The 19,129-nt window shown below is 35.1% G+C and overlaps 1 long non-coding RNA gene across 1 annotated transcript in view; it reads left to right on the top strand.

The window, feature by feature from the left end:
- The window catches only part of LOC116176673, a 37,400-nt gene extending 18,503 nt beyond the window's left edge, over window positions 1-18,897 (top strand). The window contains exons 2-3 of the long non-coding RNA XR_004146484.1: window positions 13,492-13,661; window positions 18,850-18,897. This is a non-coding gene — a long non-coding RNA (uncharacterized LOC116176673). The remainder of the gene's footprint in view (window positions 1-13,491; window positions 13,662-18,849) is intronic.
- The last annotated feature ends 232 nt before the right edge of the window (window positions 18,898-19,129 follow it).

Below are 19,129 nucleotides of genomic sequence, written 5' to 3'. Positions count from 1 at the left end.
TTTAACCAAATCCCGGCGCTATTTCTTTTTAGAAATCGCATCAGAGCAAAGTTTCTCAGCTGTCATTTCAAACTACTTAGTTACACCGATTCTAAAGACGCTTGCAATACGATTTCAATGGTCTCAAAATAACTGGGGTCTTTACCTTACACGGGGTACTCTATTTCAGTATACAGGGTGTCAATTTTAAAACTTGCAGTCGGCCATATTTTCCAAACTAAAGGTATTGAAAATCGCGCAAAACAGTTTCGGGGGTATCGAGGGGGAACCAGAATGACGATATGAGTGACAACCCCCCACCCTCTCTTAACCCCCAGCCTCCCCGCTTCACCCCCTCTTCAAAAATCCTAAATGTCAACCCCATACTTGTGACACATCGTTGGAAAGCTACTGAAAAATGCTTTCCAGTAAAGTCAATATTCATTAAGACAATTTAACAAAAATTTAATAATTAACAAAAAAAAATAAAAATTAAGCCATGCCTATGTTCAAGATAAAAAAATCTTACATTACCTACAGTTTTTTTAACAATCCAAATAATTTGGTCGTAAAAAGTTTGCGATAGTAGGCGCACTTAACTCACAGACAAATGCTGACATCTTCCGAACTTCAGTTTGCTTTATAATACAGCATTAGATGGCAAACAAATTTTTTCTGGCTGTTCGAACGGTAGAAACTTTTAACCTTTAATAAGAAGAGAACTTTAACAAAAGGACTCGCTGTACTACAACTACTTGCTTTTTCAAACCGACGAAACTTTCTTCATAAGCAAAACAGCACTCATTTAACTTCTCACGCAAACTACCCGCAAATTAGCGTAAAAACATGTATACGTTCTTCAACCTTTGCGAAACCAGCTGCCTCGTTTTTCGTTAATTCCAGTCTTTAAAGAACCACCACTTCCACCGTAAAATAAACCTCTTCCTCGTGAATTTTCTAATTAACCGCCAATCACAATTACATATATTAGATAAATGCGAATCACGATGAAACGCGCCAAACGTCCTCACTTCTCCACATGAAACGTTCCTACCACCTTTTATCGACATGTGCATTTCTGAAATTAACTTTTAATTACAAAGCGATAAGATTTAAACAAAAATTACACATTCACAAAATTTCTAAAAGGAAAAATAAACACTGAGATACAAATTCAAGTGACATAAATTAACTTTGTGTTTGTTCCTAAATAACCCACCAGATTTATTTAATACATTTGTAATTATTCTCGTATACAGGGTGTTCCGTTATTATTTTTGGCGTTTAGGTCGAAATATGACGTTGTTTACACAACAATATGTTCTTGGATTTACTTCCCTTACACTGTCGGAAGATATCTTTTTTCTTTACGACGCTTTATGGTCTATAACAATTCGCAAGGGGCTGGAGTTAGGGGTAGAGGTAGAAAATATAACTACTTAAGTTTTGAAATATGTACTTCCGCTTACACGCCGGAAGGTCAACCTTCGCGGTACGACCAAGGGGCGGAGAAAGGGTCGGAGGTCGAAAATGTAAAAAAACTCCAGTTGTTTTTAGAACATTGACGCCGGGTTTTTCCTTGGGAGCTCATAGCCGTGGTAAAACTACTAAGTATCTAAACAATTGCTTGCTCCTCACTGTTAGATTAGATTTTGTTAGGAACGCGCTCAAGAAGTGAATGTTTAAGTCGAGTTAAGTGGAAGCGTGTTTTACGTTTTCGAAGTTTCCCAGTACTCGTTAAAGGGAGTTTTTCTACCACCAAAGAGCCAATTTTACGTCTGCAATTACAACGAACCCAATGTCATCTATATCGAGATTTAAGTGCAATTAAAGAAGTAAAGTTCCGAAGTACCATCGTTTGGTGTTTGTGTATCAGTTTTAGATAGCGTAATTATGACCAGATGTTTAGGATTTTTAACGCTTTAAGATAATTTAAGATTTCCTTTAATTAATTGTTTCAATCGATCGATTGTGGTATTTGGTTATAGGTCGTGAGCGCCTCTCCCTATTTCAGCTTTATTAGTGTATCGTGAATGTCGAATGAATTTTATTTTGTTTGTAAATAGTCGATTGTGTGTTTAATCGAGCCCAAATTACGACCCAGATGTGAGTTCTCATGTAACATTTTTCAATTCGCGGCCAATATTATGCCAGGTCTTAATTGTTCTTAATTGATTTTTTGGAATTGTGGAGGTGGTTTTGTTAGTTACCTGAGATTAAGGAATGAAGGGTTGAAATCAACTCTTAAAGTATAGAGAAATTAATTTCATGCCCTATAATAGTAATGGTATCACTCTAAATAGACCAAAGGATTGGTAATCACCTCATTTAAAAATACATACAATAAAATCGATGAGCTCACGCCCGGAGATGAGGGGATGTAGTTATCCCTTAGAGTTTAAAAAAAATAATTTAATCGGCAACGTGCAGGACTAACCGTAACGTAACTTCAAGAAACTTATTTACAAATCAAAATTAATTAAATCTCTTCGTACAAAAAAATAATGGGAAGGATTGAAACGTAAGTAAATTCTTCGCAACAACAAAAAGTAACGTAGATAAAATCGAAACTATTTTTCGCGATTTTCAATATCTTCTTTCGTTTGGAAAATATGGCCGACTGCAAGTTTTAAAATTGACACCCTGTATAATAACTGCCAAGTTAACCCCTTAACAGGTAGACCAAATCTTCGAGTAAAAATAGTGTGTATTTTACAACTGAAAGTTAAAATGTTGCTGTCAAATTTAATGTTTGTTGATTCAAATTGACAAACCTATTATGGACATTTTCCTTATTGATCTAATGCAATGCGCTTTTCGTTTGCTTTTGAAGGTAATAACAAATATTTTGTAGCGCATTTTTTAAGAATTAGCAAAAATGTGGTATTGTTTGCGTTTTGTTCGTCCGTCCGGACCCACTTCTATCGTTTTGAACTACTTCTAGGGGAATGGTCCTAAAGTCCTGGAATTTTTTGCAGTAGGTAGCCTATACCTCGAAGGTGTGCCAGACGGCCATCAAATTTCGTTCGGCGCCCCCACGAATTATTTCCTGAGATGCTGTTTTTGTAAGTAAAACGTGCATAGCTTTTACCTCGACTTTTACATACGACAACTAATTGGTCTCAGATTTTGCATACGCATGCCTTTAGTGGTGCTAAGTTAAACTTTAGAAAATGGGGGGGGGGGGGAACAATCTTTTCGAAATCAGTTAGCGACGGGGCCTGAGGGGGGGGGGGGTTAAAAATTAATTTTATCTCTTATTGTATTCTAATTAAAAGTCTCAACGAAAAGAACCGTTTTCTACCAATACTGCCCTTCTTTCTGTCCTCTTATCAAAGCCGGGAGGGTGGGGGGGGGGGGGGTGGAACTAGTTTTATCCTTCATGGTACTCTAATTCTTATCGTAATCGGGTATATTCCCTTATACCTCAAGAACGGATTGTCGGAAGAGGGCACTCACAAAGGGCGATTGAGACGTCTGCAAGAAATATATCCATTGGTGATGTCAAAACAAAAGCTATTTCGGTTTAAAAAGATGCGCTTTATTAATCCATAATTTACCCAGAGATTCATTAGGTACTCTTAGTCATGGATAATGATAGGAAGAAACATTTGGAAGTTCATTCCTTGAGTCATTGAATAAAATCATTCCTAAAACTAGTGTCCCTGTATAGCATATTTTGACATTATTACCGAAACCAACATTTAGCCTCGTTGCAGACGCCTAAAGCGTCTCTTATCTATTTAGTATAGTGAAAAGAAAATCGCCTACCTAAATATATCAACAAATTATTCACCATTAACGGTCAATGTGAACACGTGTTCAAAATGTACGCGCAGGTACCTAAAAGAAACCCGATTAGAGCAGATAACAAATTTTAATTCAGTTTGTGTATATTTATTGTGACGGAAACGCGTTTTGTCGTGCGACCATTTTGACTAACGGATCGTGATTTTGCATTTGCAGTTCACCAAAAAGGTATGTGACGTTTAGTTAAATTTGAGTTCTCAAAAACGTAACAGCTTCACTAATTTTGAAGGTACGTTTACTTTCGAAATTTGAGCTCAGCTCATTTTTTCCTTTTAACCTCATTTCCATATCTCCCGTTAGATTGTGATCGCACTCTCTTAAAACAGACCTACGTCATTCATTCATTTATATCGTCTGATCGTCATCTGACACCTGTCTACATACGTACATAAGAACCCATACAAAACCAACCCAGAATCGTTTTGTAGCCCATTTTCCAACGATGTTGGGTGCACTAAAGTCACTAAATATAGAAAGTGCCGCAATCCATTGAGCTCGTGTGTTAGAGAGAGAACGCATAATTTTTGCCCAAAAACGGCGGGAGTTACCAGATTCTAGTAACTTTGATTTTAGGGATTGTTCCACCTGTTTGGAGATATCTGTATATATTTTTATAAAACATGACAGTACTATGAAGTTAGGTTATAAAAAACTACAGCTATTCAGATTTTATTTGTCAATTTTTTTAAGTTGGCAGCAAATTTGCCCAAAAATGGCGGATGATTGCGGTACTTTCTATATCTAGTGACTTTAGGGTGCACTATTGCAACCATTTTCTCTGTCTGTCAGCCCGAGACAGTTTTCAAAATATTTAGTTCGTTCTTTTTAAATTCGGTAGCTTATAGCTCTGGCACCTGAACCAAGAAAAATCTTGACGATTAATGGGCGCATGCGCAGGGTGGGAAATGTCACCTGTGTTATTTATCGAGATATCTTTTGGAAATTTTAATGACAGATCCTTCTGTTAAGGCAAACATATCTCATTATTTATGGAGATATTTTTTTGAAATTTTAGAAAATGCACGGAAAATGCGCTAAAGTTACGGGTGAAAACCTTTTTACTGATTTCTAAAAATTTTACTTTTAAGGAATTTCATCATTCTAGAAATTTTGAACCTATTTTAGGAACCGTAAATAAAAAAAAAACATGTATCTTTGTAGGAACACGCTTTTTGTTCCTCGAAACCCTACAAATTTGGTTTATGATCATTTTTGAAAATATTTCCATGCGTTAAAACTCCTTTTGGATAACATTTCTATGAATCTTTGAAATTTTTGTAGAAATTCTTTAAAAAATTAAAGTTATGTTTTTGATACTTATGCTAATTTAGAAATCTTTTCAGAAAGAGTTTTTGAAGTTTCCCAACAAAAGAAATCTTTGAAATTTCCGTAGAAATCTTATATCTACACTCTGTCCGAGATACGGAGGCCACTATGGGCATTTTAGAAAGGGCGAGAGATTCAGATTTTGTTAAATGGGAGAAAAGTTGCACAATCAAAGGTCTAAGAATATGGTATTTAGAAAAGTTTTTGTAACATTTAAAAAAATTCGGATTTTTTTCTGGCGTTAATATTTCACCTTGAACATAACCAATGACACTTCTCCACAGCAACGTTTAATGCGCTTTAAGTTGGCGTTTTTGATTTTTTAATCTCACGTTTTATCTTTTCGGAACCCTCATTAACGTCATATGATATACCGAAATCGGATTCTTAAAGCCCGAGTTAAAGCCCTTCTTATTCTGAATTCAATGATTTATAGCACCTTATGGTTTAATTTAATATAAACAAGAATTTATGTCTCAATCGAGGGTAATTTAATAAATTATTCAAACTATTACAAATAGGACACTGTAATATGTAGGTCTGAAATGTTAATAGTTAAATTTAAATCAATTTTTAATCTACTCGTAGTCTGGAAGTTATCAAAATCGAAACAGGCTCGCGCAGAAAACAACGGAGCTGTAGTTGTTAAATGACTATCAAACCAATGCAGCTAGTACAATTCGATTGTATCGAAAACCAATATGTAATCAAACGTTATATCAAGGAGTCGTCGAAAATAAAAATTACCTTTGAAACCTGGTCGTAACGACCTTTTGAGCTCAGAAGGGCGCTTTTCTGCCTTATCTGTAACAGATATCACCAAAAAAAAATAAGATGGATAGTGAATACCGCGGCTAATAAATATTGTGGTAGCAATGTCTAACGTCTGACCCTCGAGTACTTTAATACTAAAATTGTAATTAATACTCAATAAGAATCAAAATTTTGATCGGTAACGAATCGTCCGTACAAATGGGATGTATAAAAGCATAAACGTGATAACAAATAACTAAATTTCTATACAAGAATTTGAAGGATTTAAAATATAATCAAGATATCACTAGCAAACTCTTCGTTATGATACAAGTAACGTAACTCAACGGCTTTCAGTGGCAGAGCGTTGGGCTACAAAACCGGAGGTCGGGGTAGGTTTAGGAATTTTTCATCTGCTGATGGAAATTTTCTTAGATCAGTTTTGAGCATTCTGCCGGCTACTCCGGATTAGTTTTCCTGCAGTTTTCCTAATTTATAAGGTAAATACCGGAGAATTATAGAACAACTTAAGACCTTCTGCAGGGGCACCTCAAGAAAACATTATGTGGTCACTCTGCAATTGGGCGTAAGCTTGTTGAGGGCTTAGAACAAGAGGTACCATAAATAAATAAACTAAAAATCGTAGATATTGGTTTCGGAATGGGCCTCTGCAACTTCAAAAACGAATTTACAAAGCAACGGTAACTAATATCTTCGTATAACCAACAAATCTTCGATGTGACAAAAGAAGAAGAAAATTAGGAGAAAACAAGGAGAGAGCAATGAGAGAAGACGAAGCCCAAAAAAATACCTATTAAGAACAATGTTGAACGATATTCGTACATACAGCACCCTAATTACTTGCAGATATAAATCCGCTAAGCGTAATCAATGGAGCAGCCACAACACAGCCGAGATAGGGAAACACTCCAAAGAAATATGGTGATATCTACTACAACGAGCCCGTTTCAGGTAGACATCAGTCAAAGAACAGTAATGGCGTATCGAGAAAAAAATGTGCATGTAACCACTGTGAATGCTGGATTTTCTCTGAAAAGGAACAAGTACGGCTGGTGCGCAAGACAAAATTAAATTAGGGATAGAAGTGCAGAAAGCGTGAACTCTAGCGGCGTAAATAAAGAACTATTGTAAATGAAACGTATAATACTCAATTAACTACATCTACACTAAACGGGTTTAGAAATTTTCCTTATCAAATAATATGGTCTGATGAGAGTATGATTATGAATAGTAGCAGTCTTAATAATTTAATAGACGAAATGTCCACTATTGGTCTGGAACCAATCCACGTTTAAATACAACGTCTAAGTATCAACACCATTTTGATTTTAATATGTGGGCTGGCATTTTCGGTACAAGATTTACCACCATACTTTAACATCAAAGCGCTACTTACATTTAATGCAGAACGATTTAGAGGGGGCTTTTAATGATGGCGACTGTAGGATACAACAGGATGGTGCACCTGCACATAATGTTCAGAATATCATGATCGTATTTAATAAAATAAAATTGATGATGGTTCCGCAAAGACGAAACGTCGAATAACAAAATTAACAACTCCACCTGAAAGAGCATTAAAAGGCGCTGTGGGGGTGTCATTGGTCAAATATTAAAGTCAGAAAAAAATAGTTTGCAAAAACGAAAAAACCGATTTTTAATTTAGCGATTTTCAAATCGAAATTCAATTGGTGCATGTGAATTTCCTAAGATCGCTTGCATTCCCGGTGCTTCTCGCCGATTCTCATAAAAGGAATGCAATATTGCAATGAGAATGTCATACAAAATCGCTTGGCACGACTTTTGCGGTGATCACGAAAGCAGTCTTCAAATACTTTTCGCCGCTCGATCCTTATAAAATCCCAGTCGCTCGTTTTATTTACAAATTACACATCGTCAATGGATGACACACACGCATGCAAATTGGACCAGATGTCGAACAGGCCCGCGATGACATTTCCCATTCAGCGAGAGACGAAAAAAAAAACACGGAACCCATTAATAAACCTAAAAATAACATCGCAGAGGCGAGATTTGATCGGCCAAAGTGTCGGCCTTAATTAGATTCCTGATCGAAATTTAAAATTTTAATGTAGCGACTTCGGATGAAATAAATTAAGTCGGCGGAAAGACGCTCGCTCCATTTACATTTCGAAAAAGTTCCGCCGCAGTCAAATTCGAAATGAGCTGTCAAATTGGATACTAATGCAAACTATCGCGTGTCATGTAAATTACTCAATTTAGGTTAATCTGACAGTACGGCACAATTCGCAAGACGGAATCTACTTAAACCGTAAATGAGATTACCCGATAGTTTTGCTTTCGTGTTCTCTCACTAATCTTTCGCACTATTCGCGGGAGTGCCGGCATCGAGGGATGTCATCTAAATTTACATTTGCTTACAAATCCTCTTTAATTTTGTACTTATTTAGTTAAAGAAAATCAATATCTCCGTTGCTATTTGAGAACGTAACATGTTACATGTTAATTAATAATTACGCAGTCAGAATCTTTAACTTTAACTGAAATTTTAAAATAGAAATAAAGGATGCGTTTGTGATTTCGTAGACGCCCGTTTATGTTACACCCCCGTTGTTACTGATATGCGTAACGTGCCCTTTTTCCGAATAAACCATGACGTGTGGCATAAGCAGAATTCGGTTAAGAGACTAAAGGCATAAAGGCGAAAAATGTACGTTTCTAGCATGCCTAATTGTTTATGTTCTTAAGAAACTTATAAAGAAAGCGCTCGGGAGGTAGTTAAGCATAATTCACTACAAGGTAAATGCTCTTCAATTAATATTAATTAATTGAATTAGAGATATAATATTTGCAAGTAGCTTTTATAATTATAATATAATCGGTGGGGCGGGATTCAGGGACAGATAATTAATCGAGTTGCAATGTTACATTACACTTTATTTCGATTAATTAAAATTAACCCGTTCGGAATATGCGCCCGGATGTTAATTATTGGTCATTTAATTTAAGTTGCCAAAACATGCGAACTGCTAACTTAATTTATATTGAATTTAACTGGGAGGATTAGTTATCTCCTTTTGCTTGCCTGATGACTTTATTTTAATGTTATTATTTATTGATTCATAGAGTTCTTTTAATTAATTTTGAACTGAATTGGGGCAGTTGTAAAGAAAAAGTACACTTGACAGTGACGCCAGAAAAGAGCTTCGACTTTGATTTTGTAAACCACTTAGTTTTCATCGCAATGCATGTTCAATATGTTCACCATTAACCTATCATGAACAGCTTGAAAAAAAATATAAGGGTGCTAACATAAATTGTTATTTAAAAAAATGCATTTGTTTTTTATTACACATTTGTTTATGTGTATGGGTTGTGAATAGATTTTTACAATAAACGGCAACCGGTAAAAAAGTTTAATGACAATAAATTCATGCTTTTGCTAGTATACCCTCGAGTATACCATAAGTTATAAGGGTAATTTTTTGGACATTTCCGTACTGCCGAACATTGGAAAAAACTATTAAAGTTCGAGAAATCGAAGCCCAGCTTCTTCCGGATTCAATCTGTCATACATCTTTCGAGATTCACTTTCAACGAGCAGTCAATTTTACTAGGCGATACAAAAAGTCCGATTATATTTCACCAAACGTTCCACCATTCAATTTTCTAAATGTTGGCTACCTTTTAAAAGGAAGGAAACAGCTGTCAATGAGAGAAAACGTTTACTCATCGATAAATTCAATTTTTTTCATTGTGTAATAGGAGTCGATCGTTTTGGGGATTTTGTATTAAAAAATGTTTTGCTCAATTTAATATTCTCGAAGAGGTCGACCCACGGAACAAATTTGTGTATTTTTTATGAATGATAAGCGAACCCAATCCAAAGATTTTGGTGATTTGTTTGCCCATTAATTGTGACGTAAACTTTTAATGAGCATCCAGAGGCGTTTTTTTAGTAGGAAAATGTACCAGATGTTGGAGTAATTACAAATAGTAAAAATCTACATAATTAATTACATTTGGAACGTGATCACGAGATCTACTTGAATTTTTAAATTGTATTCGTTGAATGAATTACGTTAAGATTTTAAATTACGAGAAATTTAAGGAAATTAAACCATTAAAATTATGAGTATTTACTTGAGAGTGATCAAACCAGAGGCATCAGGTTTTAACTTTCAGATTATAAGTGGAGATAAAGAACCAACCTTCCGCAAGGTAAGAATCTTTAAAAGTTTATTCATTACTGAGCTAGCCGTGGTATGAATTATTTTATTATAAGAAATTAATTGTTACAGTAAAAATTTACCAGTGCCGTAGAGATTCATTTTCTACGAGTGGGATCTCCAACCCTTGGAAATGTAACTAAGCCGTTACAACCACGGCATCCTCCATCTTAGTGGATTCAGTTATAGTTCCTTTTCTTTCAGACTCGCGCGTGAAAACCTACTAAAGTATCCGGTATCTGTGTTTGTTTCGCACCCAATCTGTTTTGACGGGGAGAATCTAAATAAAAGAACGCGTACAATGTAAAATAGGCGTAAGAAAAGAGGTAAACGCGCAAAATGATAGAGATAGATGTGCAAATCGGCAATAAGCGGGATAGGCGGATTTATACGATAATCCCGTTGAATACGTAGTGAGGAAACCGATGTATATAAATATTTTAATAAGTCCCGTGAGTGTACCTTCTTCGGTTATCTTGCACTTTTCGTTCACCTACTTAGGGACGAGTTCTTTGAACTTTAGAACAAGTAAAATATTTGGACAAGCCAAAATAAACTTTAATTTTTCTTTTATTTACACGCCAACGCATTATCCTTCCCTTTTCTTTTATCCCTCGCGAATACACATCTCGGGCTTAATTCTCCCAACCCCCATCCAACAAACATATCTTCCACTCTTTCGCCTCTTGGAGCTAAGACCAATTAACCTCGCTTCAAAAATGCCACACAGGTAAAAAATCATCCCCGTCCGAAGAGATTTACCGGCAAACATGCCTATAAAAGGGGAAATTACACGGCAGATATCAGTTGCTGAAACCACCCTCCCGTAAATATTAGCTATCCTGTCTGCCAATTCGACCGTTGCGTTATCATCAACGTAGCAGCGGATCGATGATTTTAACGGTCGTTTTTGCGTAAACATGTTTTCATCGCTCAAAAACTAAACCGCGATAGCATTACGGATACACATGGGAGAGCCCATATAAAAGTAAGATTTATCTTTGAAGTAAATAAAGCCGGATCTCTACTAAGTGGGGCCTTTCGAATTTAATTTCGTTCTGACGAAAGGAAGTAGGAGAGCTACTTTTTCTTTTCGAAATTAGATTTTACGTGTGCCACTTCCTTTGGCACAAATGGGGCAATTCAGACATGATGCAAGCGCAAAATGGACTGACTTTATTAAATTATTGTTTGACGACTTTATTTTGAACGGCGGAACGATATTCTGTTATCCTACACACTCTCTCAAGTGGAAAGATAGCTGCTTCTGTTCGATCTCAACCTCCGACGATTCCTTCTTTAGAACTTTGTTGTCCACTGGAGAACGGCGGTCCCAGAAATTCTAAATGGCAAGCGATGGGCGGCTACTGTTTAATGCTACAGCAAACTGAAAGCGCCCAGCAATTTTTCTAAGCGGGAACAGTAAATAATCGGATTCGGTAGCGGTTTTTACGGGAAAGTAATTGCAGGAAAGCGTGGCAATATCCCTCCCCTTGTAATTAATGAAACGGAAAGTAGGTTTTTCCAACCGACACACCACATTCGGTTATCTACCTCCAAAAATTACAATTTCTTTACTTAATTACGTCCTTTCCAGACGTCTTAATAATACGAGACTAGTGTCAAAAGTCAAAAGTTTTTTTAAGGGCGCACGTAACGGATTTAATCCCGACTTAATCGGAGGCTATTACTCTAACCCATTCAACTAATTACGGTTAATCGACAGTCAGTCTTGTTTAATTGTAAAGTTTTACGGAAGAAAGTTAGAGAGGATTTAGAGAGATTTAAATGGTCGTGATAAAAAATGAATGTTTAGTCTTAGTGTTGTTTTTATGGAGCGTTTATCGCTTATGGTTTTTTCAGTACTCCTTAAAGGGAGTTTTCCACCATCAAAAAGTCAATTTTACATCTGTAATTCAAACAAAGTCAGTGTGGTCTAAATCGAAATTTAAATGTATGCAAAAACGTGAAGTTCCAGAGGCAAAATCAGTTATTTTTTGTTGTTGTAATTATGATTTCTTGAATTAATTTGTTCAATCGATCGCTTGTGCGGGGTACTTTGTTCATAAGTCGTTTGTTCTTCTCTCTTTCTCAACTTATCGATTAATTTTGTCTAACAAATTTGTTTCATCTGCCAATTTTGTGTGTTGTGTTTAATCGGCCCTAAATTACGACCTAGATAAGAGTTCTCGTACTAAGTGTCTTTCAGATTAATAAAATTAAAGTCTTATCGAGATTTTTTGTAGTAGCGGACTAACCTGGGAAAGTTATAAACAATTGAGCTAACTGGATTGTGGGCGGTTTACTGACCGTTTTCCATTGCACATAGCAGTATATAAATATGTGTTATCAAGAGGTTCGCGAATTTCTTTTATTCCTTTAATGATTTTGTCTTATTTTAAGTTCCCAACCAATTTAAATAAATGTTGGCATTAATAAGTAGTAAAACACGGTATATGCCCGAACATATTGTACAATAATCCACTATTCTATGGTAATAGACAACTGAATTTTAAATCCCTATTCTATGGTTTTCAAACTTGCCCTAGAACTCTTAAGGTGATCTTAAGAAAAGTTTTTCTTAAAGAGAGCGTAGGTACTATTCGACCAAAGAATTTCGGGAGGAGGTGTTATTATATTTTCATATTTACATATTTATGTGTTACATTTGTTTACATATCTAATACTTCTGGAAATCTAGACCGACATCGGGGCGCCATCAAGTCGATAAAGGATTAGTCACCAGCAGGGTCACCAGCGATAAGTAATTCGGGTGAAAACTTTCAGAAATCTTTGGTGTGATATATTGGCAAATTGAATGGTGTTTAATTTCAATTCTAACCCGGGATTGCCACTCATACCATAAATAAATAAATAATAAATGTGAGTATAAGTGAGTAATAAATAATTATTTGATATAAATCAATCTAAATATTATATTATAGGGACTGTTTTAAATTCATTAATAATTAATTGTAAATAAATCATGTAATTAAATATATGTTCCATTTATTATGAAAATTTCCATGCGTTTGAATTGCTAGACCCTTTTAATTAAACAATAAATATAATACACCGTTTATACGAGTGCCAATCAAATATCAGCGAGACTGTCCCCCACTCTAGAGGTGTTGAGCGGGGATATCATGAGTGGGGGAAGCAATTGTCGTTCATTCGTGTATCAGTTATCGTGATGTCTGCGGAAAGTGCATGTCTCTGTTGCGCAGTGCATTATTATTAAGTTTAATGGTGAGCTACCACCCTGTACTGTAAAATGCTACATGTTCGTAACTACTAAATTTTTATTATACTTTTTATGACACATCCAATACTTGTGCTTACATTGAAATAAACAAAAATAACTATAACTATAATATAGCGAATATTCTAGGAATCTAGAGCGACATCGCGACGCCATCAGGTCGTCATCAAGTCGATAAGGGATTAGTCGCCGGCGATAAGGAATGAAGGCGGATGAGAAATATCATGTGTTTATTCGGGAACTTCCTATATGCAAATTGAATCGTATTTAATTTAAATTTCAACATCTATGCCGAATTGGTGAGTACTGATTTCGAGCTTGTGTATTGTAAATCTACAGTCTAAATGAATAACCCAGGTAATTTACGTTACAATAGCAAGTTTGAATAATGCGGTATCACATTTATTATGAAAATTCCCATGCATTTGAATTGCTAGGTGCTCTTTTAATTAAATTATAAATCAAATACATGTAAATTGTTACTCAGTTCGTAAATACACCTAATACGCAAGCCGTAAATATTAATAAACTCTATACTACCGAATTGTAATTCCTTGTCGATGCCCATGGCCTGTGGCTTTCGAATGGTCTCCATTTGTCTTCGCCCTTGACTAGTCCGATACTGGTTCTCGGCGAGGCTATGATTTTCTTGGGACGACGATGATGAACTTCAATTTCTTAACGGAAATTGGAAATATCGTGACCTTTATCTTAATATATACGACACTTGATAGGTTTTGTCTCCCTTGTTCGTATGTGCAACCAGTGCTACTTTCTAGTGACAAACTAAATTATCCCTACTGAAAATCGCTGCCAACGTAACGAAATTGTTGTGTAAACAAGGTTGATAATAATGACGAGACACCCTGTATATCAGAATATTTCAATTTATTACAATAAATCTGGGGGATTATTTACGGAATAAGCACAAAGTTGGTTTATTTTATTTGAATTTGTATCTTAGTGTTGTTTGTTTAGTTTTCGTTGTAAGTTTCACGCTTTTGTAAATTGTTTAGTTAGATTTGTGTTTTGATTGTAAAGAGTGAGATTGAACTCTACGATTGTTGGATCATTCTTCGAACCTCAGAGTCAACTGCACGGGATAGGAGCAGTGAAACCCTGATTGCAACACCCGTATTCAGAAAAAGTGTGAGTGGACTAAGCAGTTGTCTGCTTAGTGAATGTTGAATGAAACTTTGTACCCGTATACGAGAACGTAAACATTTCCAATGTTAAAATGCATTTAATATGATGATATGTTAAAAAATCAGTGATAGAGAGGACCAAAACCAGCATTTTTTTAAAAATAATTTAATACCAAGATAAGAATGAACAGCAGGGTGAAATCGGAAACCATTAAGAGATACACAGTCGATTGCGCATTTTAGGGCGTAGTAAAATGATGTTTTAAAAATGTGGAAATTCCGATCAGTTTCGAAGATATTCGAAAAAATCGAAGTTAACAATATTCGTTTTTATTTTTTCTGGCTTTGTTTGAAAAGATATCAAAAAACAAATAACACTTCCTCATAAGCACTTTTTAAGCTCTACAAAATGGCGCCCACGTTTCTTGTTTGCGAAATCATCATCAACTTCATATTTTTATATGGACCGGAAAAAAGTACATAGTTTATTGAGTAGATTTCAGGGTTGGCAAAACGAAAACCCCATTTAAAAATCCCACAGGGTTTTTGTGCCAAAAACCCACCCAACGACCTATACAAAAACCCATACAAAAGCCCAAAGTATTTGAGACACAAAATGAGACAAAATCGAGATAATTTTTATATAGTATTTAATAACAAAATATAATGGTAGTTTACTTGGAAACAGACAGGTACATTAAAATATAAAATACGAAACGGCTTTTTCATTAGAAACAAAAACAAAATAAAAATAATAATTAACAACCTAAAACAACTTTTTCTCTTTTTTAAAGTGGCTCATTTTTATTATTTTATTCACATATCAAAAAGAAACACACTAAAACACTCCTTCTATTTATTTATTAACACTTAACCAAAAACAACCAGTCTAAGTTCAAAATTAATGTTATTTTTCTATAATTTGAGGTTAGAGTTCCGGAAATTCGACAAATACCCAAAAATTACCCAAATACCCAAGAAAAACACAAAAACCCAACACAAATACCTAAAACCCCATCCAAAACCCAGATTTTTGCCAACCCTGGTAGATTTTTGTTACGAATACAACGATGTATGGCACCGACTTTGTAGTTCAATGGTAGAGCGTTGGGCTGTAAAGTCGGAGGTCGGGTGTTCGAACGTGGGCTGAGGTAAGAATTTTTCATCTGTGACAGGGATGGGAATCTCCTTAGATCCGTTTCGAGCTTTCTGCCGGCTGCTCCGAATTAGGTTTTCCTGCAGTTTTCCAAGTCCGTAAGGTAAATACCGGAGTAGTATAGAACAAATTACGATCTTATGTTCTGACAATCCTGAATTTAATTTAGACGTTAAAAATAGCAAGCTCAGGTTCTGTCGTCGCGATCGTTTCCATAGAAACCGAATTGTCGTATGTTCTTAACGTCATTTTATATCGTGCATTTGAAATAATAATGACAGATGTAATTAGAATGCACAGTCATCTGTTTCACTTTATCTACCCTAACGGTTAACGTGATCACTTTATATCCTTACGGTTAAAGAAGGCTTAGCCTACTCGTTCAAACCTATTGAAATGTCAATTTAACATATTCTATAAAATAAATCTCGAAATATAGTATATGAGCATGTAATGGTGGCTATTACTCATGAGAATGTGTTTGCGGCGCGAGCCGAAGGCGAGTGCCGTAATTCATTCGAATGAGTAATAGCCATTACATGCGAATAGAATACTATACTTTTTCTACGAATATTTGGCAAAATTTAATGAAAATATTCAAACTTATCGTTTGCTATCAAACCAATTGCATTTGGGGTTGGTAAGAGTTATTTTGTCAATATTTAAAGTTGGTCATACTGTGACAAGTGAGATCCGATATCCGAGATGTCAAAAGGTTGTCATGCTTTCGTTTCTCATTTCTTAAAATTTGATCGTTTTCGTTTAAATTGTGGGTTTACTGCTATGTAATTATAGCTAATCGCCTAAACATTGAATAATGCGGATACTACCAAAACTACGACAAAGTAACAGGCATGTGCGACTTACGAAGTAACAGAATTTGTACGAATACTTAACCTCACTTCCTATTTTTACACTTTGAAGATCCTTTTGTAAATAGTTGTCTTTTAGGTCGAGAAAATGGTGTAACCTTGGGCGTAACAACGTAACGAAATGATAATGACGATACTTATTTCCGAGTGAAATATTCTAGTTCATGAAAATAAGCGAGAAGAAAATTTTCGGAAAAAGAGCTGATGGCATTTGAGAGTTGCCAATCCATGAAATGTTTATATACATTTCCATATTTATGTTTAGACTTTTCCGGCTATACATTTAAACATAATTGTTTTGCCGTTTCTGTTATATTTGGCGGCGTACATTTTTGCTATCCATCTTGACACTTTCAAATTCGAATTGCGTCGGTAGTAGTGATCTTTTCCTTTGAGTTCAATTCAGCAACTTAATTTTCTAAATTAGCGTGGGATGTTTTATTTAATTTAATATTGATTTTCAATTATACAATTTTGCATTTGCATTTGTGTTTTTCCTGTTATTAAATTTAATTCTTAGATTTGGGCAAGTCCTATGTTTCGATACAAAGAAAAGTTACAACAAGATAACTTGACAGATTGATTCTTTGTTTTTTATCAAACTTTCTCATTGGCTGGCTGCGGTGAGTTTTTTAAAGGCACGCCCAGTGATTAATTATTACTCACTGCTGTTATCCAATAATGTGAGGAATTTATACTCTTACTTCATAAAATTGGAACGTTTAATGTATTTATTAACCCATATGAGTAGAAAAAATAAATGATTCTTTATTATGACATTTAAAGGAACCATCAATGAATTATTTTGACATTTTGTCAACGCTTGCTACACCAAAATTGTTAAAAATTGTGTATTATTTAAGTCATCAAAAAGGTTTGTTATTACTGAGGTTATTACATTTGTAACATTTTGGTGTAGTAGGGTTGACAAAATGTCTAAGTTATTGATGGTTCATGTAACTGATAAGGGGCGATCAAAAATGAGTCGCTTTTTTTCTATTTAACCGACTGTGTATCTCATGGTTTCTGATTACCCCAGGCAGTCATATACACACTGTATATCTTGGGGAAGTAAATTTGAAAATATTATTACAAAATTAGAAAGTTGCCAGTTCGATCCTTCTATCTGTTATCGTTCCTGCGACAAAATAAGAAACGAAAATTTTGAAAATTTTAGGGTACGGCATATTATGGACCTCTAGTTTATTCGGAAAAAATGAGGTGTTCGGTCTTAGGTGCGGTTTTTTCGTTTTCGAGAAGAAAAACTTTCCAGGCATCTATTATCTTTCAATGTCTCTACTGTCATTTTAATGCAGTTACTGCCAAGTTAATGTTTAATGTCGTGTACACAATTTGCTTTGGTGGTTTTCCAATCGCTTCCAAGATTTCTGGTTTTCTGCCAATCCTAATAAATAATATATTAATATTAATTAATATTAATTAATATTAATATTAATTAATATTAATATTAATTAATATTAATTAATATTAATAGACCAACTCTTCTAGACGACCCTCACTATTACTAACATCCCTATAGTTTTGTACGTTTTTTTCTAATAATGTATTATCAAATAATCGATTATTAGATTATCGACTAGCTCCTTCCCTTTTGGAAAGTTCGCACATAATTTATGTGCCAGTTCTTTTTGTTTATGACGTAATTAGCCTAACTGGATTATAAGCGAAAGACACAAATACATTTAACTGTCCAATATATTACGAGGACTCACGGCAATTATCCTGGAAACCGGCTAAATTTTCGTCGCGTAAAACGTCCTTGCACGCTCCACGTCATAATTAAACTAATTATTAATATACGGGGGCAATATTGTTCCCCATTACACGTCGAATTTCGAGCCAGTTATTAAACGTGTACGTATATTATTAATTACTCCCCTATATTAAATACAACGGCGGCGCAAACCCCAAAAGAAACCTGAAGCGTTTGCGAAGTTTTAATAAATTATCACGCTTAAAGTAATTAATGGACTTTTTATGGTGCGCGTTAATTGAAAAGTACGAGGATGTTGCGAACGGAGTTGTGTAAACAAGAATTTAGTATACTGTTTTTAATAATTAGCGAGAGGCGGGCGTTGCAATTTTCGATCGACAATAATTGGCGCCCAACGTGGAGCACTAGACCGTTCAAATGGAAATGTACAGCGTGTTCTATTATAGCTGATCCGAATTGAACGATTTGATTTTGGTACTGAAAGTTTAAAAATGAGTTTGGAAGATCACGCCACTGGCGCGAGTAGTTAGTATTTTCAAACTAGTCTATGTATTTTTTAACGTTTTTATTTTTTTGCAGGTAAACTACCGAGCTACGACATTTTGCATGTGTTCTTGTGAGGGTGAGTGAGTTTTTGTTTATTTTTTATTACGTTTAACGCGTGTTACGAAAACAAAAAGGTGGTTGAGGGTTTTGCTAAATCGCTACTGAAATTTAAAGATAAAATGTTCAAATTGGCGTACGATTTCGAGAAATGCAAAAGTAAACTTTTCAGTATTGAATCCCTCGTTTGACAGTGAAACATGAATAATAATCTTGAAAAACGTAGGTTTTGGTAATGGTATGTTTTGATAGTAAA

The sequence above is a fragment of the Photinus pyralis genome, unplaced genomic scaffold (assembly GCF_008802855.1).
Source record: "Photinus pyralis isolate 1611_PpyrPB1 unplaced genomic scaffold, Ppyr1.3 Ppyr1.4_LG7, whole genome shotgun sequence".
Lineage (NCBI taxonomy): Eukaryota > Metazoa > Arthropoda > Insecta > Coleoptera > Lampyridae > Photinus > Photinus pyralis.
Note: the sequence above shows the minus strand (reverse complement) of the source record. Positions and strands in the feature narration are given on the sequence as shown.